We start from the raw sequence: 26,481 nt of genomic DNA, 5'->3' as shown, positions 1-26,481 counted from the left end.
GCTTAACCAACTGAGCCACCCAGGCGCCCCCAGAAAAGATAAATCTTAAAAAAGAATGTTTTCTAAGCTCTAGCTACTGGAAAAGAAGCTTGACATATGGTAATGTGGAGATGTTTTCTGGAAATATCAAGTTGATACTCTTTCCAGTTATACTGGATTCAACAAGTACCAAGAGTTTTGACTCCCAACTTTCCCAGGCTCCGCTAGAACACCACACAGACACTGAGAATAGTAGGCACATATGCTGTTCAGATTTTGAGTGTTGAGTAAACAGGATTTCCTGAAATGAACGAAGAGAAAAAGAAGGCTCATAATTACTTGATGGTTTTGGCCCAATCTAACTGGAGTGATGGAATTGCTATTCATAGAGTCTGGGTAACTGTTGGTGAAACAGAGGGAAAATAATAGTTCCATATATGTTTATCTTTTTATCAATATGTAAGAGCTCCTTAATGGTAGAGAAATATTGATATAAGTTGCAATTTTTATTGTTTTATGGGTTATTTTTACTAACCCATAACTATAATTAGCATTGCTAATTATACATTTTTGATAATTGATTGTATTTTATTGTGGGTACGTTTTTCATTAGACTTTTAAATTCCTTTCTCACACAAAGATTTTTAAATAACTCTTATCTTTTTTTTTTTTAAGGTTTTATTTATTTATTTGACAGAGAGAGACACAGCAAGAGAGGGAACACAAGCAGGGGGAGTGGGAGAGGGAGAAGCAGGCCTCCCGAGGAGCAGGGAGCCCAACGCGGGGCCCAACCCCAGGACCCTGGGATCATGACCTGAGCCGAAGGCAGATGCTTAATGACCGAGCCACCCAGGCACCCCAAATAACTCTTATGTTCTTTAGTACATTTTGATTTAATCTTAACACTTAAATCTTTGACCTATTTGAAGTTATTCTACAGTAAAGTATGTAATAGAAGTGAAAATTTATTTTCCCCCATAGGGCTATCAAGTAGTCTCAAGTTTCAAGTCTAATTATTGAATATTTCATCTTTTTTAGGCTAATACTAATCACCAACTTTATAACATATAAAATTTATGGATATGATTGAGCTTATTGTTTTGTTCTTTTGAGAAGATAATATACTAAATCCAAGTTTGGAAATTTGAATCTCAAGAGCCATTGGAACATCTGTGTATTTCTGAATCCTTCTTCTAATTCACCTCCATTGTTCACGCTATTCTGCCTTACTGAAGTCTGATGTACTGCATATATTGAAACATGCTTGAACTTCATCAGATGCAAACTGATCAATGTACCATTTCTATTTCTAATTTACTCTAAGTATATTCATTCCATCTGTCATGCCTGCTGCCTTTAGCCTTGCTCCCTGCTTTATATTGCATGCCCCATGGATCCTCACTGTGCACAGAGACAGAAAGCTGGAAAATATATAAAAAGAAGTTCTAGACTATGAAGAATTATGAGCGCAGAGGATGGCTAAGAGAGGTGAGGGTCAGAAGCATTCTCATTGGAGCCCAGTGTCCCTTTCATGCATGCTCAGAAATGTGTCATTGTCTTCCACCAGTGCCTTAAGAGAAGCCACATTTCACAATGTACAGTAAGGTGTCTGGGGAGTGCAGGATGATCTGGCATATGCTAATTCACTTTCAGTACTCCCTGCCATGATCTGCACTGCTACTGATGCAGGTCCCTGCAAAAAGAAAAGAATTAACAATGGCTCTGTAACTCCCTCTTCCATGTAAACACTCTGATGGAATTTACAAGTAGGAAGATAACCAAAGAAGTTCTCATCTAAGAATGTTTTTAGTGGAATTTTTGCATTGCTTACTATAAACTAATCTGGAATTCATGGATTAGGGGTACAATTTAGAGGACAGAAGTTAGTCAGGTAAGTTCCCTGTGTAACTGATGGAATGTAAAAACGAAGAGGCTCTGAACTTAAATAGCTTCCTAGGACAAGCTGTACAACACACACAGTGAACACTCATCTCTTTGCCCGAAAACAAAATATATCCCAGTGGAAAAATCTATTGTTTTGGAGGTACAGATGATAGTTCGGACCCTTCCAGAGATAGATGTTGCTATCTTTGTGCTTGCGTTTTGCTTGTATCCTTCACTGATTATTAGTAAAATTTGCTGTTAAGTACAGTGCTCGCTTTGGCAGCACATATGCTAAAATTGGAGTAACACAGAGAAGATTAGCATGGCCCCTGCACAAGGATGACCCACTATTAAGTAAAGTGCATTCTTTCTAGGGCTCTGCTTTGACAATTTGACCTCTGTGGGTAGAGTGTAAGGACTTCTCATCAGAATTGTGCCATTCAACCAGCTTTTAGTGTGCTTCTGAAACTGCTATAAATTCTTTTTTTTTTCTGTATTTGTTAATTCTATTTTAACGGACCCAATGTGTACCCATCCATTTTTTTTTAATTCTTATGCTCAGCTTCTCATTATTATCTTATTTTCTCCAAAATTTTCAATTATTTTAGGTCTTCAAATTTTCTGGTTCTTGTCTTTTTCTGCTACATTTGATTCCTTGGGGGGCAATCATTAATTTTGATAAAGTTATTCATAAAATCATTGTTTTCTCCCTAGGTTGTACAGGAGATCACAGTCCTTCTGTTTGGTTCATCATATTCAAAACACTCAATGAGAATCAAAACACTTGATTTCTTAGTTGAACTGCTTGTCCCCTCTCATTTTATAGGAATAGAAAATTCCTCACATGTTCTCATCGAGAACAGTGATGCCAAAGTGGTCCATCTGGTGTGTAAAGCTGCAGGGTGGTACCCAGAGCCTGAGGCAAGCTGGAAAGCTTAAAGCCACACTCTAAAGGTCACAGCACAAATGGGAAAAGCTCATTCTCCAATGAATCTTTCATCCTGGTAACTGAACTCAAAAGACTGTGCTCTCTGTTCCATCCTCAACTCCAGGCTCAACCGGAAAAAGGGGACAACTATTTCTGTTTCAGGTTAGTGTCTATAATTATATCTCATTGCCTGGAGAAGTGTTTTTAAAATGGAACGCATATTGTTGAGTTTCTAACAGAAAGGAAAATGATACTGAGTTCCTGTCCTGTACTTGTTAGGCAGCCTTACCAAACGTACTACATCATTCTCCAATCTTTATTATTTTCTTCTTTCTGCTAGCTTTGAGTTTACATTGTTCTTCTTTTTCTAGTTCTTTAAGGTGTACATTTAGGTTGTTGAATTGAAATCTTTCTTTTTTAACATAAGGGTTTACAGCTATAAATTGTTTCTTTAGTACGGCTTTTATTGTATTCTATAAATTTTAGCATGTGTTTTGTTTTCATTTGTCTCAAAATATTTTCTAATATCCCTTGCAATTTCTTTGACCTGTTAGTTGTTTAAAAGTGTGGTGTTTAATTTCCACATACTTGTGAATTTTTTGGTTTCCCTTCTGCTATTTTTATTTTCATTCCATTGTGATTGGAAAGATACTTTGTGTGATTTTAGTCTTTTAAAATTTATTAACGATTGTTTTGTTGTCTAATATATTGCCTATCCTGAAAAATGTTCCATGTGCACTTAAGAAAAATATTTTCTGTTGTTGTTGGGAGGAATGTTCTGTATGTGTCTGTTAGGTGTATTTGGTCCTTTGGTGATGTTCAAGTCCTCTATTTCCTTATTGATATCCTGTCTGGTTGTTTCATACATTATTGAAAGTGGGGTATTGAAGTGTCCTACTATTGTTGTAGATCTGTCTATTTCTGTCTCCAATTCTAACAGTGTTTGCTTCATCCAGTTTGGAGACATGTTTGGTGTATATATGTGTATAATTGTTATATCTTCTTGGTGAATTGATCCTTTTATCAATATAGAATGTCCTTCTTTGTCTCTTATAATAGTTTCTGACTTAAAGTCTATTTTATCTGATATTAGTATAGCCACCCTGCTCTCTTTTAGTTATTTGCATGGATATCTTTTTCCCATCCTTTCACTTACACATTATGGTGTCCTTAGGTCTAAAGTGAGTCCCGCAGACAGCATATAGTTGGATCATTTTTTAATTCATTTTTGTCAATCTCTACCTTTTGATTGTGGATTTTAATCCATTTACATTTAAAGTAATTGCTGGTAAGATAGGACTTTCTTCTGCCATCTTGTCATTTTCTATGTCTTGTAGTTTTTGTACCTCACTTCATTACTACTTTTCTTTGTATTTAGTTAATTTTTTGTATTTATGTGTTTTTATTCCCTTCTCACTTCCTTTGGTGTATATTTTATAGATACTTTTTTGTGGTTACCATGGGGATTACATAAAACATCTTAAAGTTATAACAATCTATTTTGCCTTGATACCAATTTACTTTCAGTCATATCCAAAAACTCTACTTCTTTATAACTACAAATTAAACTTTATATATTGTGAACCTGTTCATATAAATTTATTATTTTTATGCCTTTTTCTTTTAAATACTATAGAAAATAAAAAGTGGAGTTCAACAAGCCAAAAGTACAATACAAGCATACCTCAGAGATCTTGCAGGTTCAGTTCCAGACCACTGCAATAAAGCAAATATTGCAATAAAGCAAGTCAAATGAAGTTTTTGCTCTCCCAGGGCATATAAAAGTTAGTTTTTAAACAATTAAGCAACCAGCCTTCCCTCCTGCCCTCTTTGTCTTTCCTCTTCTCACCTCCCTCTCCTCTATAGCCATCTCTGGTATCACAGCCTGGGGTCAATATGAAAAAGCCAACTTCATACTCAGTTGGATACACATCACATATAATTTATGATCTAACCATCTGTTCCTCATGAACAGTGTCACCATTTTGACCTGTATTCACAATCTCATAACTTTTAAGACATGGCCAAAATAATTTCTCTATGGAATTCACTGAGACCACTTCCTAGAATTCACAGCATATGGTCCATTTTCTTTCCTAATTATAGTGGCAGACATATAGTAATTTTTCATACTTGTGTGCCAAATTTTTTTCCATCCCTTCCTTCTCTGTGTCTTCTGAAGTTCCATGGTCTTTATTAAAACTGCTTTCATCACAGTTGACCTTAGTTTGAAGATCAGGAATTTGTCTTCTTATTCTTCATCAATCTGTGTAATATGCTTTTTTTTTTTTAAACTAAAGGAAAATTACAGACATTTTGGTACAATGAGTTTCTACCATGTTGACCCAGGGTAATAAATCATCTGGATTTGTTTGGGACTAGACCAGTTTAGTGGTGAAAGTTATATGTCCCAGGGAACCCCTTTTCATGATACAGAAACTCCCAGTTTTCTGTAATGGGTGCAGAAGGTTGGAGGAAAACTCTAAAGCCAAAACAGCAGCCCTCAAAAATAGAACTGAAAGAACACTCATTTTAATATCAAATGAATACAGCATAGATTATCTGCCTTCTTTAGTCACTGCCACTTGAGTCGCTGTCACTGCCCTGAGCCCTGACCTTAGTAATCATAATTTACAGTTCATAGTAATAAATCACCCATTGTTGCATCAGTCTGAGTGATACAACTTAAGTGTGCAAATTAATTACATTGTACTCATGAGCATTACCCATCCACCTTTGACTTTCTTGTAGATTAACTACTGTGCATTGTATCGAGATAGTGCTAAAATTTTTTTGTGAAAAAATTATGGCTTAAAATTTCCCAAATTTGATGAATAGTACAAACTCAACAGATCTAAGAAGCTCAGTGAACCCAAGGCATAAGAATCATAAAGAAAACTATACAAAGTCACACCATAATCAAATTGCTTAAACCCAGTGATAAAAGGGAAAATATAAAAAACAGAAAGAAAAAAGATACATTAATAAGAATTACAGCAGACTTGTCAGAGAGACAAATGCAATAGAAGAGAGTAACTTTTTTTAAAGCATTAAAAAGAATTTTTTTAACTGTCAATCTACAATTTACCCATCAGAAATAAATTTTAGAAGCAAAAGTAAAGTACTTATTCACCTTATTCACTTACTACTTTCACCTACAAAAGGTGAAGGAATTCATTACCAACAGAGCTGCACTATAAATGTTCAAGGAAGTCCTGTAATTACAAGGAAGCTATAGCAGGTGGAAATCTGAAAAATGATAAATATAGAGACAAATGTAAGACTTTTATCCCTTAATATTTAAGTATCTTCAGAAGATGATTGACTGCTTAAAGTGAAAATAAGATTATATTTGTGGGTTTTATGACATATGTAGAAGTAAAATGGGTGAGAAGATAGGCACCAAGGCAAGGATGGGTAAATGGAAGAGTATTTTTGTATGGTTTTTAAACTGCCATGAGTATAATATAATAATAATTGTGGTATGTTGGAGATGTGTATTATAAATGTTTAGCTAAGAATCCATCACGATCTAAAACATAAAGTATAATCAGAGGGAAAAGCTAAAGTTGTGCACTGTTCCTAGAAGTTACCATTGTTCATAGGCTGGAGGATGTGCTGAGGATGGAGTTAGCAGGTGTCAAGCCACAGAGGGCTTTTAAAGGCAAGAGGGTACCATGAAAAAATTTTAAAGCAAGGCTGTGACAAATGACATTTAGGTTTTAGGAAAAGGGTTCCAAAAGCTTCTTGGAAGATGACTTGAAGATGGACATCTGAGGAATCTGACCAGTTAGGAGGCTTTTCCAACAGTCTGGACAAGAGATGGTGACCTGATTTGAGATGCTAGATTCAGGAATCATGAAGGGATTAAATCAACAAGACATGGTATGGATGAGATGGGGTAATGAAAATATGGATCATAGAGCTTGGGCTCTTGGAAGATGGTATTACTACCAACCAAGACAAACAATGTGGAAGAGTAGGCTTGTGGGGCAATGGCCAAGTTCAGGAGAGGACATGTTGAGTTGGTGGCAGCTAAGAGGCATTGCATGGAGGTGGTCAACTGTGCAGATGATTCTGAAGCTCCAAGGAGAAGCTGGGTTGGTGGTAGAAATTGGGAAGTCCTCAGCACAGAGAGAGGTGAAACCACAGATGGATGAGTTCACCAGAGATGGGAGAAGAAATGGAACCCAGGAAGGAGACAGAGAAGGAAGAGTCAAGGAAGTGTGAGGGAAACTGGGAGTGCACATTGTCATGGAGCCTAGAAGGAGTTTCTAGATGGAGGAAGTGATCAGCCACACCAAGTACAGCAAAAAAGTTATGATTATACAAAGGCTGAATAAATGGCCTCCATTTGGGCAATGCCAAAGTCACAGTGACCCCAGGCTGACGTCACGCAGTATCATCCAGATGCCAACCACTTTTATTCAAATGGCTTACATTTAGGTAATTACTCACAGTCATTTTCATATTTCCCCTCTCTCCTTCAAAGTTTAAAGTGTTTGATTTGCTGGTGTCCTGGCTGACTCTGAAATTATGGTTGCACAAGGAATGTTTTCCATATTCACTCTCTGCCCTTTCTATTTACCATGTCACCTCAGAGTCAGCGTGGGCCAGTGCAAAGGTAGGTGCAGGCATCCACCAGTGAAAATAGGTTATCTTGTTGCAGGGTTTACCTCCCAGGGTTCTAGACCACCTTGTTTTCCTTTCTTCCCCGGATGAGGCCACCTCACTATTGTTCAGTAATGCTGGTTGTTTCTGGTGGTGATGCCCCTGCCATCGCCTCTCAGCTCACCTTTAGTGCTTGTGTCTCCATGATGCTCACACACAAACTGTTGGGTATCTGTTTTGTGCAAAGCTTTTGATGGCTCTATATCTTGGAACACAGCTATATAACAGAAATGAGGGAATGCTCAAATGCACAAAGTCCCCAGGGAAATGGGATGGCCTGGGAACTAGAACAGAGAGAAAGTGAGGTCTAAAGAGGACTTTTCTTCTCTGATAGAGGAGGAAAGGATGGGGTAGGCAGAAACAATTTGGAGAGAACAAGAAAGGAAGCATTCACCTAATGTCCTCCATTTGTTCTAGACATAAGAATTTTTACCCTGGGGGACCATGGAGCCCTTGGGAGTTTGTGGGTAGAATTCAGAAAATCCATGGAATTGGATGGAGAAAAAAAAAATCACATTTTTATTTTCTCTTTTTGGTGTCAATATAAATTATTTAACAAGCACATAATGCTTGCTATGTTCTAATCACTGTTCTATATCCTTTAAAATCCTCTAAAATACCCTTTAATCTTTATAACAAGTTTATGAGGCAGGTGACTACTGCTGCCTCCTTTTTACATAAGAGGGAAATGTGTTAGTAATCTATTGCTACATAGCAAATTACCAAAACTTCCCAGCTATCCCATTTATTACCTCCCAGTTTAGGGGATCAGGAATCTGGGCATGGCTCACAGTCTCTCACAGGGCTGCAGTCAAGATGTTATCCAGTTCAAGGACTCATCTGAAGATTTGACTGGGGAAGGATCTGCTTCCAAGCTCATATACGTGGTTGTTGGATTTAGTTCCTTCAGGGCTGTTGGACTGTGGGCCTCTGTCCCTTGCTGGCTATTGGCTGGCTGCCACCCTCAGTTACTGGCCACATGAGCTTCTCCAACATGTCAACTCTCTTCATCAAAGCCAGAGGGAGCGAGCGAGAGAGAGAGTTTTCCAGTAAGATAAAAGTCATGGAAGTGATAATCCCCTCATCATTGCTTCTATTGGTTAGAAGCAAGTTACATAAAAAGGATGGGATTATATAATCTGTGAAGAGCAGCAGGTAGTGATCATGGGGGGCCATTTTAGAGCCTGTCCACCATAGGAACAGAGGCCCAGAGGGGATTAGTACTTACCAACGGTCACACAATTAATAGCAGTGTCAGGATTCCAAGTTAGGCAATTTCATTCCAGAATCTATGTTCCCCCTGCACTCTGCTGCTTCCTATGATGTAAATTAGGTGAACCAGTGCATACACAGAATTTTCTGTAAGGTCACACTAGAAACCATGGATAAAAGTTTCCTGAGAGAAGGACAAAGAGTGAATAGGATATTAATTCTTTATCAGATATATGACATGCAAGTATTTTCTCCCAGTCAGTAGACGGCTTTTTCGTTTTGCTGGTGGTCTCCTCTGCTGTGCAGAAGCTTTTTGGGTGATGTAGTCCAGCTTGTTTATTTTTGCTTGTGTTGCCTTTGCTTTTGGTGTCAAATTTAAACTACATGCATGTAGTTCAGTATTTTATCTAGTCTAGCACTCTTGATTTCTTTTTCTTTTTCTTTTTTTAGAGAGAAAGAGAGAGAAAGCCTGAACGGGAGGGAGGGGCAGAGGGGGAGAGAGCAAAAATCTTAAGGAGGCATCACATCCAGTGTGGAGCCTGATGTGGGACTTGATCTCACGACCCTGAGATCAGACCCACCAGATCATGACCTGAGCCAAAATGAAAAGTCAGACGCTTAACCAACTGAGCCACCCAGGCACCCCTAACACTCTTGACTTCTAATTAGAATATCTGTTTACACTCAGTGGAATCAATGGTGTATTTTGGTTTAGTTCTATTATCTTAATATTTGTTTTCTATTTCACTTAGCTGTTGTGTGGTTTTAATTTTTTTTTTTAAGATTTTATTTATTTGAGAGAGAGAATGAGAGAGAAAGAGCACAAGAGGGGGGAGCGGGAGAGGGAGAAGCAGACTCCCTGCCGAGCAGGGAGCCCGATGTGGGACTCGATCCTGGGACTCCAGGATCATGACCTGAGCCGAAGGCAGTCGCTTAACCAACTGAGCCACCCAGGCGCCCGTGTGGTTTTAATTTTTTAACATTAAACCATAGTATAGCTTTGTGGATAAAGCACTGGTTCTGGAGTCAGGCTGTGTGTGAGCATTTCCTAGTTCCACTACTTAGTAGGTGTAACCTAGGCATGTTTCTGAACCTTTATAAATTCCATTTTCTTAACTGTAAAATGGGAAGATAATAGCAATCATAGCAATTTGGGCTGTTGTGAGAATTAGTTTTTAAAAATCACAGGCAAAAAATAGTAGTACTGTTTATACAATATGCTTTGTGTCCATCTTAACCACTATTTTATTAACAATAAACATGATTTCTAAAGCTAATATATTTCCATATCTGACCAAAAAAGTAGGAGCTGCATCTGCTACTTCCTGCCACCTTTCAAATCAATGTTTTCCAATAATTTCGCTTGACATTTGTATGTGTTTTTGACAAGGAAATTTTTGTGCATGACTTTTTCTTATCTCTTACATTATCTTCTTGGATTCTGTAGCGTGGGTTTTTGATGCCCTGCCCTATATCCACTTGGCCCTCATGAGTTTAGCAATAACCACAATAGATATTTTCCCTGGAAGCTTTTCCACCTCAAGATCCTGGATCTCTTTCTTCTGCCTGAGAGCTTTCTCAAGCACCCTGGGAGCTTGCTCAGCTGCTGGGAGGAGCATCCCTGAAGTGCAGGGAAGGACAGTCAGTAGACAAATGGCCTAGCACCCCCTGTCCTCTGCTAGTGTGATTCTGAGGCATTTTTCTCCTGATTGTTTAGAGTCCTGGTGAGCTTGTCCAATTACGCAGAGCAACCCGCTCACTAGTGCACTCCTCTTAGCTTTCCTTCCAGCCTTGTCTCACTGGCCTGCTTTTCTCACTTGTGTTTTCTGGGCTCGTCTTCCAAATAAATACGTGCACTCAGAGTTCTTCTCAAATGTACTTTCTGTACATATTGAGATTATCATATGCTTTTTCTCCTTTGTGTCTTACAGTGTAGTGGTTTTCAATAATTTGTTTTCAAAAGTTAATCAACATTGCATTCTGAAAACAAAGTTAATACAGTTGTGATATACCATTAGATAGAATAGGCAAGATGAGATAAGATGGATAGATAGAAAGATGGATGGTTAGATGTAAAGATAGATATAGATAGATAGATAGATAGATAGATAGATAGATAGATGATAGATAGGTAGATAGATAGATAGAAAGAAAGAAAGTAAGTAAGGGACTCTATTTGCTAACATGGTATAATATAATTTTCATTTCTTATAATGTCCTTACCAGGTTTGGGCATCAAAGTTATGCAGTCTTTATAAAATGAGGCGGGGAGTATACCATCTTTTTCTGTTCTCTGGAAGAATTTGTGGGAATTTTTATTTCTTCCTTAAATGTTTAGAATTCCTCATGAAAGTCATCTGGATCTATAGCTTTCTTTATGGGATGGTTTTTATTCTATTCAATTACTTTATTTTTTAAAAGATTTTATTTTACTTATTTATTTGAGAGAGAGTGAGAGAGAGAGCATGAGCAGGTGGAGGGGCACAGGGAGAGGAAGAAGCAGACTCCCTGATGAGCAGGGAGGCTGATGCAGGGCTCAATGCGGGGCTCCATCTCAGGACCCTGGGATCATGACCTGAGCCAAAGACTGACACTTAACTGACTGAGCCATCCCAGCGCCCCTCAATTATTTAATAAATAGATCTGTTCAGATTTTCTGTTTCTTCATGGAGCAGTTTTGGCAAATTGTGTTTTCTAGGTATTAGTAAATTTCATCCAAGTTGTCAAATATATTGTCATAAAGTAGCTCATAGTATCTTCATATGAAATTTGTAATCTCTATGGGACACTTTTTCTGTTCTCTTTCCCTTCTAAAGATTTATTCCTATTTTAAACTTCTTATTTCATATCAGTAGTATTTTGAACATGAAAAGAGGCAAACATTAGCTTATTGTGTCCTATTTAATAATAAATTCAATTTAAAAATACTCTGAATTTGGGCAGAAAAAAATTGAAAAATTTCTCAAAGAGATTGTCTTTCATGGATATAAAATCACTTCTGATGACTTTTTTTGTTAAAGGTTTTATTTATTTACTTGTCAGAGAGAGAGAGAGAGAGAACACAAGCAGGGGGAGCCACAGGCAGAGGGAGAAGCAGGCTCCCCGCTGAGCGAGGAGCCTGATGCGGGGCTCATCCCAGGACCCGAGGATCATGACCTGAGCCAAAGGCAGATGCTTAACCAACTGAGCCACTAGGCGTCCCACCTCTGATGGCTTTTGAAGTGAAATTTTCTGAAGCTCTCATTCTGTACTCCTCCTCCCCCCCCCCCGCCCATCTTGCATCGGAGAGGGAATCACAAGCTGACTCTTCTTTGGAACCAGAATTTATATCTGGTTTAATTTTCTTTCTATTACGCTCACCAAACCTCCCTACTGTGTCCAGGTTCAATCCCTCCATTACCAGCAAAAACCATCTTAGTTTACCAGAACTACTCCAGCCTTGTATTACTTAAATGGGAACAAAAATCACAACTCAGAGTTGCAGTAGAGCTTAGACATAACACATTAGAAGGGACAAGCACAGCATTTGCTTCACAGTTGTACCATATGTGAGAGCTACCATTATTGCTTTCTATGCTTGATGTGCCAACGTGCACGAGGATGGCAGCCCATAATGAGATGGGTGATTTTTCATACACCTCGGTAAATCTCTCACTGTGGTCAATAACTGGCACGTAATAGATCCAAAATAGGTATTTTTTATTTGAGAGTCTGACTTGAAGTCCCGATCTTCCAGTACAAATCTTGTCCCTTAGATCCCTGGAACCACTATAAAGTTTCACAGTTTGATAAAGGCAGCATAGTTCTTTCCTGTAGTATGTAAGAGGGTATGGTCAAGTGATGAGTCACGAATGCCTCACCACCACTGAGTACAGTGCCTAACACACAGGTAGTTAATAGTTTTTAGTGACTGCGTATTGAGGAGAGGTAGAGAAGAAAACTCCCCTACAGAATCTGAACTCTTTTCACGTACATGCTTTACTAGCACTATGCCCGGCATATAAGGATGTTCAATGTGTTTAAAATAAAGTATTACTTTTGTATTTTATAAAGAGCACATACAAATCAACAAGTAAAGATGGGCAGGCTAAAAGACAAACAGAAAAGAAAAACAAAATTTACAAAATGCATTTTTGAATATTCAACATAACTAGTATTCAAAAACTACAAACTTACAGAAGAGGATATCTACCCACATACAAATAAACTCAACTAGGCAAAGAAATAGCTTAAAGATTTTCTGCAGAATTGGTGAGGGTGCAGAGAATAAGATGCCCTTATAAAATGCCGGTGGAATGGCACGTGGGCACAATGTTTCTGGGTAAGACAACTGGGAAATGCATATCAAAAACTTTAAAACTAAACAATACTCTTTGACACAACATCTCCTTTCTTAGGAAATTATTGCAAAGAAATTACTAGATAATTTTATGGGAATGTAGATACAAAAAAATTGTTACTTATATAAATAAAAATAAAGGCATTGGAGAAAAAATGCCAACAAGTTAAGGAAACTTTTATATCTTAATTCTGATGTATATTAGTGGGTTTTATTTCAAACACTCAAAAACCAGTGAGTAAAAGAGAATAATTGTTATTATCACCAGGTGGCAATGTGGCTCTTTGTTTCAAATGGAACATTTTCCCATTTGCTCCAGGTTTGCTCTATAGAAGTTCACAACTTTCTTGGCAAATGCATTCAGGTTTCTATTATCAGAGTCCTGGAATCAAAACTGAGAGTTGCAGGGGAATTCAAAGAACTTACCTAGTTCTGACTCCTCACATCCTTTCCATGCCTGACTAGAATGTTATCCACTAGGGTTAACCTCTGCATGTTAAAACACCTCCTACCAAAGCTGCCTTTGGAGATGTTAGGGAACTCTACTTAAAAGTACTTAAGGGGTGTCTGGTTGGCTCAGTCGGTGGAGCATACGGTTCTTGATCTCAGGCTTGTGAGTTCAACCCCCATGTTGGGTAGAGATTACTTAAAAACAAAACATTTAAAAAAAAGTTCTTTAAACAAAAATTTACTCCCATTCACCCCAACTGACTGCTCTCTGGTGCCACATAGAGCATGTCTCCTCTCCCCTCCAGAGCTCAAAAATAGGTAAAGATAACTAGCACTGTTTTCCCATATTTAATCTTACTATCTTCTCCAGTTTTCTGTTCTTGTACCATTTGCTGCTTTGTTTTAGTTTTCTCTTTGTATTTTGCTGCCATTCCCACATTTTCCAAGCAACCATGTAGCTAGTGCTTACAGCCCGGGGCTTTGCGATCCCGACGCTGCTTCCTAGTTGCATGTACTTGGGCGAGTTACTTATACACTCCGTGTTTCAAATTTTCAACACTGAGTGAGGAAAATAGTAGACTCTATGACCTCGTTAAGTGGTGGTGAGGATTGAATAAGACAGTGTGAAAAGCAAATGGCACCATTCCTGGCACATAAGAGGCATTCTGTTTGTGTGAACTAGAACTAAACTTCTATTTTATGTAAAATAATACTCAGTTCATAAGTCACTGTGGGAATCTAATCAGAATGTCAGTAAACTGGCTCACACAGTGGCTCACACTCAGGAAGCATTGCAGAGGTGAGCCACTGTGCAGGGGTGCCTAAGGCCTCAGTCACTCAAGACTTTTGAACACATAAATGAGGGAAAGAGTGGTAGTTTGGTTTTTTTTGTTTGTTTGTCTTTTGTGAGACTTTAAGATTTTTTTTTTTTTTATTTGACAGAGACAGAGATAGCGAGAGCAGGAACACAAGCAGCGGGAGGGGGAGAGGGAGAAGCAGGCCTCCCCCCCGAGGAGGGAGCCCGATGTGGGACTCGATCCCAGGACCCTGGGATCATGACCTGAGCCGAAGGCAGACGCTTAACGACTGAGCCACCCAGGCGCCCTTTTGTGAGACTTTATTTTTTTAGAGTAGTTCTATGTTCAAAGCAAAATTTAGAGGAAGGTAGAGAAATTTCTCCCTGTTCCCACACATGCAAAGCCTCCCCCATTTTCAACATTCCCTGCCAGTGGGGTACATTTGTATCAACTGATGAACTGACACTGAATGTCATAATCACCCAAGTTTACTTCTTCTCCTCCACTCCCATCCCCAACTAGATACACTTTAGGTAGAACCCAAAGCCAGCAGGAAAGTTCATCTCACCAAAAAAGTTGAGCCAAAAGAAAATGGTCTTTGGTGTCCCCAGGCTACATTTTTTGGTGTTACGTACTTTTTCTACTTCATAGTTATCTGAGACTGCCTTCCATTTTCAGGGAGTTGTTTTCCTATATTCGCTCCCCAGTTCCCTATCTAAACCCACACTTAGATCTTCCATTCCATTTAAAGTCCTTTAACCTGTAAAGATTTTTAGGGTAGTTGTCATGAGAGAGATTCCTAATCTTTTATAAAAGTTTCCCTTCAACACAAGATTTATTTAACTGATTTGGGAGAATATTACTGATGTCTGCTCATTGGGAGCTGGGAAATAGGACAACTTCCCCACATTTAAAAAAAAACTTACTTATTTATTTGAGAGAGAGAGAGCACGAGGGCAGGAGGGACAGAAGGAGAGGGAGAGAGAGAATCTTAAGCAGGTGACATGCCCAGCACGGAGCCCTGCCAGGCTCCATCTCACACCCTGAGATCGTGACCTGAGCTGAAGTAGAGTCAGATTCTCACCCGACAGAGCCACCCAGGTGCCCCAGCAACTTCCCCGCATTTTAAGATTATTGTCCTGGTATAAATGATGCCAAAGCATAAGACTTAATTCTATCTACTCATATCACATATCTTACATTTCTCAAGTTTAGTATCCCAGATTGTCACTCTCTTGCCTGAGCTGTTCTATATGCTAGGGAGAGTTGAACCAATAAACTAAAGATGACTCTTCACCCACTCTAGTTCTATTATATTGGTGGCCAAAGGATCAGATTTCTCTAGAACCTTACTTGTCTCACTGGAAAACTCCCCAGTGGACATGGGACAGAGTCAAAGCTGCAGAAGGGCTCCCCTTCTGGAGTAGTTTTTCTGAACCCAGGACCACAGCTCTGAGAACATTCAGAGACAGGAGTCTGAACAGAAATTGGAGAGTAGCATTCAGGAAGGATCTGAATATCGATTTCAAATGGGGAGGGAAAGAATGGAACAGAAAAAATGCGAAAATGTATACAATACATAAGGGAAGAAGTTACCATAATCAACAAAGTGAAAAGGCAACCTATGGGGGGCGCCTGGGTGGCTCAGTTGGTTGGGCAACTGCCTTCAGCTCAGGTCATGATCCTGGAGTCCCCGGATCGAGTCCCGCATCAGGCTCCCTGCTCAGCAGGGAGTCTGCTTCTCCCTCTGACCCTCCCCCTTCTCATGTGCTCTCTCTCTCATTCTCTCTCTCAAATAAATAAATAAAATCTTTAAAAAAAAAAAGGCAACCTATGGGATGGGGCAATATTTGCAAACCATATATCTGATAAGGAGTTAATTTCCAAAATATATAAGGAACTCCTAGAACTCAAAGGCAAAAAAAAAAGCACAGATAATCTGATTTAAAAATGGGCAAAGGAACTGAGTAGACATTTTTCCCAAGAAAATATACAAATGGCAACAGATACATGAACAGTGGCTCAACATCACTCATTATCAGGGAAATGCAAATCACAATCACAATGAGCTATCATGTCACACCTGGCAGAATGGCTGTCATCAAAAGGACAAGAAATGACAAGTGCTGACAAAGGAAACCCTGGCGCGCTGTTGGTGGGAATGCAAACAAGGGCAGCCACTGTGGAAGACAGTATGAAGTTTCCGCAACAAATTTTAAAAATACTTCTTGAACGGGCGCCTGGGTGGCTCAGTCGTTAAGCGTCTGCCTTCGGCTCAGGTCATGATCCCGGGGTCCTGGGATCGAGCCCCACATCGGGCGGGCTCCCTGCTCAGCGGTAAGTCTGCTTCTCTCTCTCCCACTCCCCCTGCTTGTGTTCCCTCTCTCGCTGTGTCTCTCTCTGTCAAACAAATAAATAAAATCTTTAAAAAAGAAATATTTCTTGAAATTAAAAAAATTAAAAATAGAACTATCAGCCATCCTGCTTCTGGGTATTTATCTGAAGAAAATGAAATCACTATCTTACAGAAATACCTGCAACCTCATATTCACGCAATGTTATTCACAACAACCAAGACATGGAAACGACCTAAGTGTTCATCAATATATGAATGGGTAAAGAAAATGTGATGATTCAGAGAGTGGTATTAAATATATTGAAGGAAAGGAACAGACTCAGCAGTTTTATCAAAACAGTCTACACTTAAACATGGAAGTGTTATTTTGTATAGCAATTCATGAATTTTCCTTATTTGTGGTCTGTTGCTTTAGAATATTGTGATTTCTCATTTCTTTATTGTTAATACAATTGCTTTTCTATGAAAAAAAAGAAAATGTGATTATATACACACACACATGCACACACACACACAGATACAATGGAATATTATTCAGTCATTAAAAAAAAAAAGAAAATTCTGCCATATTCAACAACAAGAATGGACCTTGAGGGCATTATGCTAAGTGAAATAAGTCAGACAGAGAAAGAAAAATATGCTCTCACTTATATGTGGAGTCTAAAAAAGCCGAACTCCTAGAAACAAAGAGTAGATTGGTGATTGCCGAGGGCTTGGGAGTACTGGAAATGGGAGGCATTGATCAAAGGGTACAAACTTCCAGTCATAAGAGGAATAAGTTCTGGAGATCTAATGTACAGCATGGTGACTATAGTTAACAATAGTGTGTTGTATACTTGAAAGCTGCTGAGAGAATAGATCTTAAATGTTCTCACCCTTAACAACAACAATAACAAAATGGTAATTATGTGAGGTAAAGGAAGGGTTAACTAACCTTATTGTGGTGATCATTTCTCATTATATACATGCATCAAACCATCACATTGTGCTTCTAAACACATATTGTTATATGTCAATTATATCTCAACAAAGCTGATGGAGAAAAAAGTTACCTTTTCACAGGAATTAAGAATAAAATACAGATAGGGGCACCTGGGTGGCTCAGTCGGTTAAGCGGCTGCCTTTGGCTCAGGTCATGATCCCAGGGTCCTGGGATCGAGCCCCGCGTCGGGCTCCCTGCTCAGCAGAGAGCCTGCTTCTCCCTCTGCCTCTGCCTGCCGCTCTGCCTACTTGTGCTCTCTCTCTGTCAAATAAATTTAAAAAACAATCTTAAAAAAAAAGAATAAAATACAGATAGTAAATGTGGATGGTACAAAGGAAACCTAAGACAAAGCATCCAAATGTTGTGTACAAGTATAGGAAGATCTAAAAATCTAAATATTGTGCCAGAAATAAATGCTCAATTACATCACAATGAATGATTTAGTAATATAAAAGTTAATACAGGGCGCCTCGCTGGCTCAGTCACTGAAGCATGCAACTCTTGATCTCAGGGTTGTAAGTTCAAGCTGAACATTGGGTGTAGAGATTACTAAAAAAATAAAAACCTTAAAAAAAGTCATTATGTATATTGTGATTTTTATAACAAACAGTAAAGAGTTAACTTCTTGGCGTGCATACAGACATAATCTCTAATGCCTGCTTATATTGTTTTTATGTTTTATAATATTATAAGTTGCCACATATTCCAAAATTTTGAACAACTTTTTTCAATACTTTTTTTTCCATGCAAATGGCTTCCTTTGAAATGAAGTAATTTTATTCATGCGGATGGTGTGCAGATTTAACTAAAGAGGCTGAGAATTATTGGTGTTATCTCTCACTCTTCTTGCTATGGCAATTTATATCAATTCTGACCTTTTTCTTATAAATCAATATCCACTCTATCACCTCATCACAAATGATAAATTCTTGACCTAATGATTCTTTCAGGATGAACTGCCCCACTTTTCTCCATGCTTCAATATTAGAAACATAGTTCATAATCTCATATTTTGCTTCTGGGATTTTTCTTCAACTATATGATCACCCATACTCTTGTTAAATCTGGTGGTCTTCAGAAAAGAGTGGAGCTGAGAGGGGGATCCTAGGATGCTGACATTGATCTGTGTTTTGACTTGATTTGTATCTATATGAGATACAAATTATGGTTTATATACAGATATATACAGTATATTAATTATACTGTGCATTTATTATATGCCTTTTCTGCATGGTTAACAAAAAAAGATTTTTAAAAAGTAGTTAGATAAGGGGCGCCTGGGTGGCTCAGTTGGTTGAGTGTCTGACTCTTGGTTTTGGCTCAAGTCATGATCTCAGGGTGGTGAGATGGAGCCTGGCATAGGGCTCCCTGCTCAATGTAGGGTCTGCTTGTACCTTTCCCTCCCTCCCTGCCCCTCCCCCGCTTGTGTGTGAGCTCTCTCTCTAAAATAAAATATTTTTTAAAGTAGCTAATTAATTCATATTTCTAACAATTTTTATGAAAATTATCTTGTGTTTCATATGTAGACCATTATATTATCGCTATATAATGACAATTGCATTTCTGATTTTCCTGATCTTTGTCTTTACTTCTCCAGTAGAACAGGCTTTGACCTCTACTATAAATGTCAAATAAAAAAATAATAGTATAAATCCTTTCCCTTATATTTCTCTCCTAATAAAAGCTTTCATCATTCCCCTATTTTGAATAACGTTGATTCATAAGTTTTTCTGTAGAAACCATTATCAGATTAAGGAGGTTCTCTTCCATTTCCAATGATTAAAAGTTATTTTTTGGTTTCCTGTTTAATTAGAATGGATGCTGAATTTACCAAACACTTTTTCTATATTTATTGAGATGTTCATGTATTTTGTTCTTCTTTAATTGATTAATGGGATGAGAACCTTTTATACATTTTCCGATGGAAAAATCATCTAATGACTGCTGGATTCATTGTGCCAATATTTTAAGTTCTTATATCCACATTCATGGGTAAAAAGATGCTCTAATGTGCCTTTCTTATCCTGTCTTCATCTGACTTTGTTATCAAATTAAATTAGCTTCACAGAATAAATTGGGATGTAGTTCCCTCTATTTTGATATTCAGAGATTTTCAGGAGGGTTGGAATTGTTGGAGAATTGCCTATAAAACTGTCTTTACTTGGTGTTTCTTATAAGGGAAAATAGTAATTATTTTTGCAATTGCTTTAATTATTATGGGATTATTTAGATTTTTTATTTTTTATATATTTTAATAGGTTATATTTTCCTAGAAACATCGATTTCATCTAAGCTGTCAAATGATAGATATAAAATCATTTCATGGTATTCTCTTATTATGTTTTAATCTATACTAGATTGGTACTTATGTGCTTATTTTAATTCTCTTTTCCAAGAACCATCTTTTGACTTTCTTGGTTCTTTCCATTTTACTTTTGTTTTCTAATTTAACTATTCTACTTGTAGTTAGTGCCTTCCCACTATTTTATCTGGCGTAATTTTGTTGCATATTTCTTTTTTTTTTTTTTAAAGATTGTATTTATTTATATGACAGAGAGAGACAGCGAGAACAGGAACACAAGCAGGGGGAGTGGGAGAGGGAGAAGCAGGCTTCCCGCGGAGCAGGGAGCCCGATGTGGGACTCGATCCCAGGACCCTGGGATCATGACCTGAGCTGAAGGCAGACGCTTAACGACTGAGCCACCCAGGCGCCCTTGTTGCATATTTCTTACCTTCTTTATTTGGACTCGCTATTATCCTGCAGTCTCCATTCTTAATATAAGAACCTATATGTATAAATCAAAATTTACAAACCAAAAATTTTTGGTACATGGTTTATTCACTATCATCAATTTGTTAATATTTTAATTACTATGACTTTTTCTTTGGCCTATGGGTTACTTGTAAATGTACTTTAATTTGAAAATATATTAGAGATTAAACCCATCTTTTTTGTTCTAACTTCTAATTGTGTTGTGGCCAATAAGCATGATCTGTAATGGCGCCTGTTCTTTGAAATGCGTGAAGACGAGTTTATGACCTAGTTAGTACAGAAGCAATTTTTACAGATGTGCCATATAGCCTTTCTTTGTGCTGGGTACAAGGTATGTCCCTATGTCTAGTTAGACCAAGATGAGATTGTGTACTTCCAATCTTCTTGGCTTGTCAATAATTAGAAGACATGCTTGAGTGTTCCATTTTGATGGTGGATCTTTCTGTTTCTCAGTGGTTCTATTATTTTGCTCATCATCAACTTTAGAGCTATTTTATTAGGTACGTATATGTTTAGAAGTGCTGTAACTTCTAAAGAAATGGAATTTTTTGCCATTATATACTTAGCCTCCTCTGCCTAATGATGTGTTTCATCTTAAAATCTTTTTTACAGTATAATATAGTCACACCAGTTTTTTTGTTTAGGCTAGTTTTTTTGCTGACACATACCTTTCCATCCTTCCATTTTCAAGCTATGTCCATATGTTTTGGGTGTCATTATGGTAAATAGCATAAAGTTCAAGGTTTTAAAAATCCAATCTGACTATTCATGTCTTATTAATTAATTTTAATACATTGGCCTTTTGGTATCTTTTAAATATTTGGTGTTTTTACCATTTAACCATTTTATATTTATTGCTGTGAGTACACTTTTTTTTATTGTATTAGTTTATTAGTTTATTCTCTTACTCCACTTCTCTCTCTTTCTGATTTGTAATTTATATACTCTAATTTTGACTGGTTATCCTTGAAATCTTGGCATGCATTCTTAAGATATTTAATTTAAAGCCATTATTTGGCATTTTTCCTTTCCCTTCCATTCTGTAGATTTAGTCTCTTGTACTTAGATGTTACTACTGCAGTTATATACAGAGCTTTCAGTTAGATACTTCTACATATTTCCCAGTTTATTGTTTTTGTAGACCATATATCCTTCTAGGATAATTTCCCTTTTCCTTACAGTGCAATTTTCACATTGTTCTTTGGATTTAGAGAATTCCACATCTCCTAAAACCCTTTTACATTCCTAATCAGAATATTTTTAAAATATTCTAAGTTCACCAATTATCTTAGTAGTGTCAAAACCAATGGGCATTTTCTTTATATATTGCTTAATCTGTATTAGATATTTGACATTTCTACCTCCTTAAAGATCAATCCATCATGAGCTTTTGTGTATCAGCTCTCACTTGATTTTCATCTATCATTTTTAGTCACTTTTTGTTTAATATAATGCTTCTGGAACTCTACATGTTCCAAAAAAGTCAGGTTTCACATAGCTCTGGCCTAGGCTCTCTTTTCTTTTCATGTAACGAACACTTAAGTATATGTAGTTCCTGTTGAAATTTTTAAAATATAATATATAAAATATAACATATTATTCTTAGTCTAGATCTCTTTGATAAGATCCACACATATATCTTAAGTATGTCCTGAACATCTCCAATCAGATTAGTAAAAGCCACCACAGATTCAAAATTTCCACAACTGAACTTATTTTCCACCAAACTCTGCTTTTGTTCCTCATCTCAGTGTATCATAGCTTTACCCAGCTAACTAAATAATCCAGAATCTTAGGATTTATTCTACATGCCCTCTTATCTCTCCAGTCCAGGGTGATAAACCAACAAGTTATCTCCAGTCATACACTGTCTCTCCCTCCCCATTCCCACTGCCCCGACCTCCTTCCGGGATGACAGCATACTCTCCTCACTGACTGACCCCCGGCCACACTGGCCACCCCATAACTGTAACTTCCATGCCGCACCCCAGGTATTCTCTAAAAACGTAAGCTTTTCAATGGCTCCTACCACCTAACAGAAATGAAGTTTGGCTTGGATCTCGTAATAATTGACATGTTACCTTAATTAGTTACCAATATTTAAAAATTATAGTTTACTTACCTTCCAGATTTAAGCACCTCTTGACAACCTGGGTGGCCGGGCAGTGCTGGCCCTCTAATTCCTCCATGGCAACATTAGGCTGGACAGATGAGCAGTTGCCCAAATTTCACCGAGCTTGTATGTCACTTAATAAGTGGTCTCTGATTTAAAGACTAAAACCAGAGCTCTGTGACTTAGAAGACGGAGTACTTGGTACTATGGGAGCTACCTAACGTTCTGTCCTTACTGCTCACACGGTTTCACGTGCTTTCTTTCAACTCTGCCTAAAGGTACCAAGAACTTTTCGTTCAAACACGCCATGATATAGGATACATCAGTACCTTCAGACTTGCTGCTGATTTTGCCTAGAATGTCCCTCCCTCTTGTCTCCATCTAGTTAATTACTATTCCATTTTAAAAATTCAAGTCAAGGGGCACCTGGGTGGCTCAGTTAAGCGTCTGCCTTTGGCTCAGGTCATGATCCCAGGGTCCTTGGAACTCAGTATTATGACCCACCCAGATAATCCAAGATGATCTTTTCTCATCTCAAAGTCCCTAATTTAATGACATCAATAAAGTTCTGTTCCTCAAATAAATGCACGTTCACAGGTTCTGGGAATTAGGAAGTGGGCATATCTTTTCAGGCCACCATTCAAATTAGTCCCTTTTAAGTGTGACAAAATGAGAAGTTATGGTTCATTTACCTTAGCTTCCCATAAATTTAAAATAATTTAGTACTAAACATGAAAAAAGAAAAAAAAAATAAGAGTGATCTACCACCCTGATGTCCACAAATCATTCTTTGGCCAATTGCTGTTCAATTCCTAGGACACAAATATCTTCCTTTTTAGAGTAAATATCAATTATTACACACAACACAAACATTTGCTATGTACAATGAGACAGAAACATTCATATTGGATTTTTTTTCTAACAACAACAACAAAATTTTAAATATTTTTTCCGAGGTGCAAATCTTGCGTAAAGGCAAATAGAAGTATATAGGACTCCAGTAGGGGAAATTCTAAAGTCAATGATAGAAATTCAGAAGTTCATAATAAATATATTATTCATATTGTTGTTATGAAATTTGTTGTTGAAATGAAAAATTATGAAAACTTTTTTTTTTATGAAAACTATCTGTTTTTTTCTCTCTACATTTGTCTGTGTCTTCATTTCATTAACACTGAGTTCCAACCACTGCTAAACTTTTATTGTACGGTCATATTATAATTTGGGAGTTTTTTGTTAATGTCACTAAGACAAATCTGAGAGGGAAAACTTGATCATTAAAATAATTTTAAGAAAAATATATAAATAGAATATGAGGATAATAGTTATTTGAATTAGCTTTTTATGTTATTTCCTAATTTCTCCTTAGACAGTTTAGCTGTTGTGATATTGTGATTTATAAAAAATATATGTATTTGGTCATTCAGACAACCAAAATCTATTTGTTCATTGTCCACAGTTCCCGGCTCTCAGCTCCTTGGAATTTCCTGAAGTGATAAGAGCAATGAGGGCATCTTTTGTCATATTTGGTCTCTTGCCTTCAGCTCCTGAAATTGCTTCAGAGCCATAAAGGTGAAATGGGGGGTCTTGTTATTCATAACAAGCTCCTTTCCACCACAACTGGATTTACGTTAGTGAGGTGACTTGTGGAAGGCAGGTAAGGATGGGGCTGGTTGCCCCGTGGCTGGACAGGGAAACCAACCATGAATATAGGAGTGGAACTTTCAGTCCCCACCCCCGATTTCCAGGGAGGGGAGAAAGGCTGGAGGTTGAATCAGTCACCAACGGCCAATGATTTAATCAATCATGCCTCTGTGATGAAACCTTCATAAAAACCTAAAAGGAGGGGGTTCAGAGTTTCCATGTGCCACAGTGCCAGGCCCCAAGCTCCACAGGGATAGAAGCTCCTTTGTTCAGGACCTCACGCTATGTATCTCTCCATCTGGCTATTGATTCATATCCTTCAATATCCCTTGTAATAAATCAGTAATCTAGTAAATAAACAGGTTTCTCTGAGTTCCGAGAGGTGCTCTAGCAAATTAATGGAAGGCAAGGAGGAGGTTGTGGGAACCTCTGATTTATGGCCAGTCCGAAGTAGAGGTAACAACCCGGACTTGACATTGGTGCCCTGAGTTGGAGAGGAGTTGTTGGGTCCTCCAATTTGTAGCCATAGGTCAGAAGCGCAGGTAACAACTGGGGTTTGCGCCTGGCCTGTGATGTGGAGAGCAGTTCTGTGGGACTGAACCCTTCACCTGCGGGATCTGATGTTCTCTTTCCAGGTGGAGAGTGTCAGAACCGAATTCGCAGACACCCTGCTGGTGTCTTTGCCTCTTGGTGCTCTCCTGCGGGTGCCCTGGGAATGTTTCCTCCGGTGTTTGGGTGAAACCAATCCAGCAGACTTGCCCCACCCGTATCTGTATATAAAAGAGAGAGCTAACGATCCTCCTCCATTTTTAGGTAACATAGAAGCACTGAGTACTTCCTGCAAGTCGGGGTCTGTAAATATTTTAGATACGGTGTCTTGCTTAATCTCAGCGGCACCACAGAGATAAGCATGACCTCCCATTTTACAAATGAGGGCAGTGAGACTCTGAGACAGCTGTTTTCAACAGAACATGCTGGTGGCGCCACATGGATTTCAGTGTGCTTGTCCAGAAGTTCACACATGTAAACAATTCACTGTATAATGGTAGCTGTCCAACTTTAAATATATATAAAAACTTTTTGGATGTTGACAAGTAATGTCAACATTACTTGCTAACCTGCTAACACAAATTTTTTTTAAAAAAGATTTTATTTGAGATAGTGAGCGAGAGAGAGAGAGAGAGAGCATGAGTGGTGTGGGGGCAAAGGCAGAGGGAGAAGCAGGCTCCCCACTGAGCAGGGAGCCCGACGTGGGGGGCTCGATCCCAGGACCCTGGGATCATGACCTGAGCCAAAGGCAGACGCTTAACCGACTGAGCCACCCAGGCACCCCAAAAACTTTTTTCTAGCATGTAAATCTCTATGGGAATTGAAAAACCTCTCATACACCTCAATCAAATTCTTCGTGTGATCTGGACAATTTAAAAGTTGCTTCGACTTTGGTAATTAAAGATTTCAAGATTTTATTATTATCATCATTTCACATCACAATCCTCTTTCCATTCTCTCTTTAGCAAGAATCATGTAAAGGCCTGATGAAAATTTTATCTTACTGAAAGGTTTTTAAATTTTTTTTACACTTAAAAATGTAGAAAGCAACTTCTGTAAAGGATTAAAACTTAAAAGTGGAAACACTTTGTGTTTGATTAAATAATGGTGAATAAATTATGAAATAATTTCTAGGGGCGTCTGGGTGGCTCAGTCAGTTAAGCATCTGTCTTCGGCTCAGGTATTGAACTCGGTGTCCTGGGATCAAGCCCCGCATCGGGCTCTCTGATCATCGGGGAGCCTGCTTCTCCCTCTGTGCTCTGTCTCTCAAATAAATAAATAAGAATCTTAAAAAAAAAAAAGAAAGAAAGAATTTCTAAAGGGAGATTAATATAGAAGAGGTACGACTTTTATACTTGTTTGAGGCCCTCCGTGAATTTAGTGCCAATACTACAGGATGTCAGCAGGGAAGTTTTCTGCCAATGTTACTACTTTAACTGGTGATTTAAGGATCCAACCCCATTAGGCCTTTGGTATTTTTGCATTATTGGCCATATATTATAGTTACCATTATTGAGAGGCTACTATGAGTCAGGCACTGGCCAAATTTTTTACTTTTTGATCTCATTTAATCCTCTCCACACTCAGAAGTAACTGTCATCACCATTTTTTTTTTAAAGATTTTATTTATTTATTTGAGACAGAGAGAATGAGAGAGAGAGAGCACATGAGAGGGGGGAGGGTCAGAGGGAGAAGCAGGCTCCTTGCTGAGCAGGGAGCCCGATGCGGGACTCGATCCAGGGACTCCAGGATCATGACCTGAGCCGAAGGCAGTCGCTTAACCAACTGAGCCACCCAGGCGCCC

General features: G+C 38.2%; 1 protein-coding gene, 1 long non-coding RNA gene and 1 other non-coding gene across 3 annotated transcripts in view; 2 read left to right on the top strand and 1 right to left on the bottom strand.

Annotated features, from left to right (window-relative positions):
• The window catches only part of MYOZ3 (myozenin 3), a 381,468-nt gene that overhangs the window by 243,104 nt on the left and 111,883 nt on the right, over window positions 1-26,481 (bottom strand). The gene's annotated exons all lie outside the window — the stretch shown is intronic.
• LOC115943610 (U6 spliceosomal RNA) lies at window positions 2,131-2,237 on the top strand. Its single transcript, XR_004078206.1, has one exon. It is a non-coding gene; the product is annotated as a U6 spliceosomal RNA (small nuclear RNA).
• LOC145722590 (uncharacterized) lies at window positions 2,434-26,280 on the top strand. The gene is made up of 3 exons (XR_014146953.1): window positions 2,434-2,953; window positions 23,944-26,048; window positions 26,084-26,280. It is a non-coding gene; the product is annotated as an uncharacterized LOC145722590 (long non-coding RNA).

Source organism: Leptonychotes weddellii, chromosome 7 (genome assembly GCF_054177405.1).
Source record: "Leptonychotes weddellii isolate Sample4059 chromosome 7, ASM5417740v2, whole genome shotgun sequence".
NCBI classification, from domain to species: Eukaryota; Metazoa; Chordata; class Mammalia; order Carnivora; family Phocidae; genus Leptonychotes; species Leptonychotes weddellii.
The sequence above is the reverse complement of the archived record's forward strand: the minus strand, read 5'-3'. Positions and strand labels throughout refer to the sequence as shown.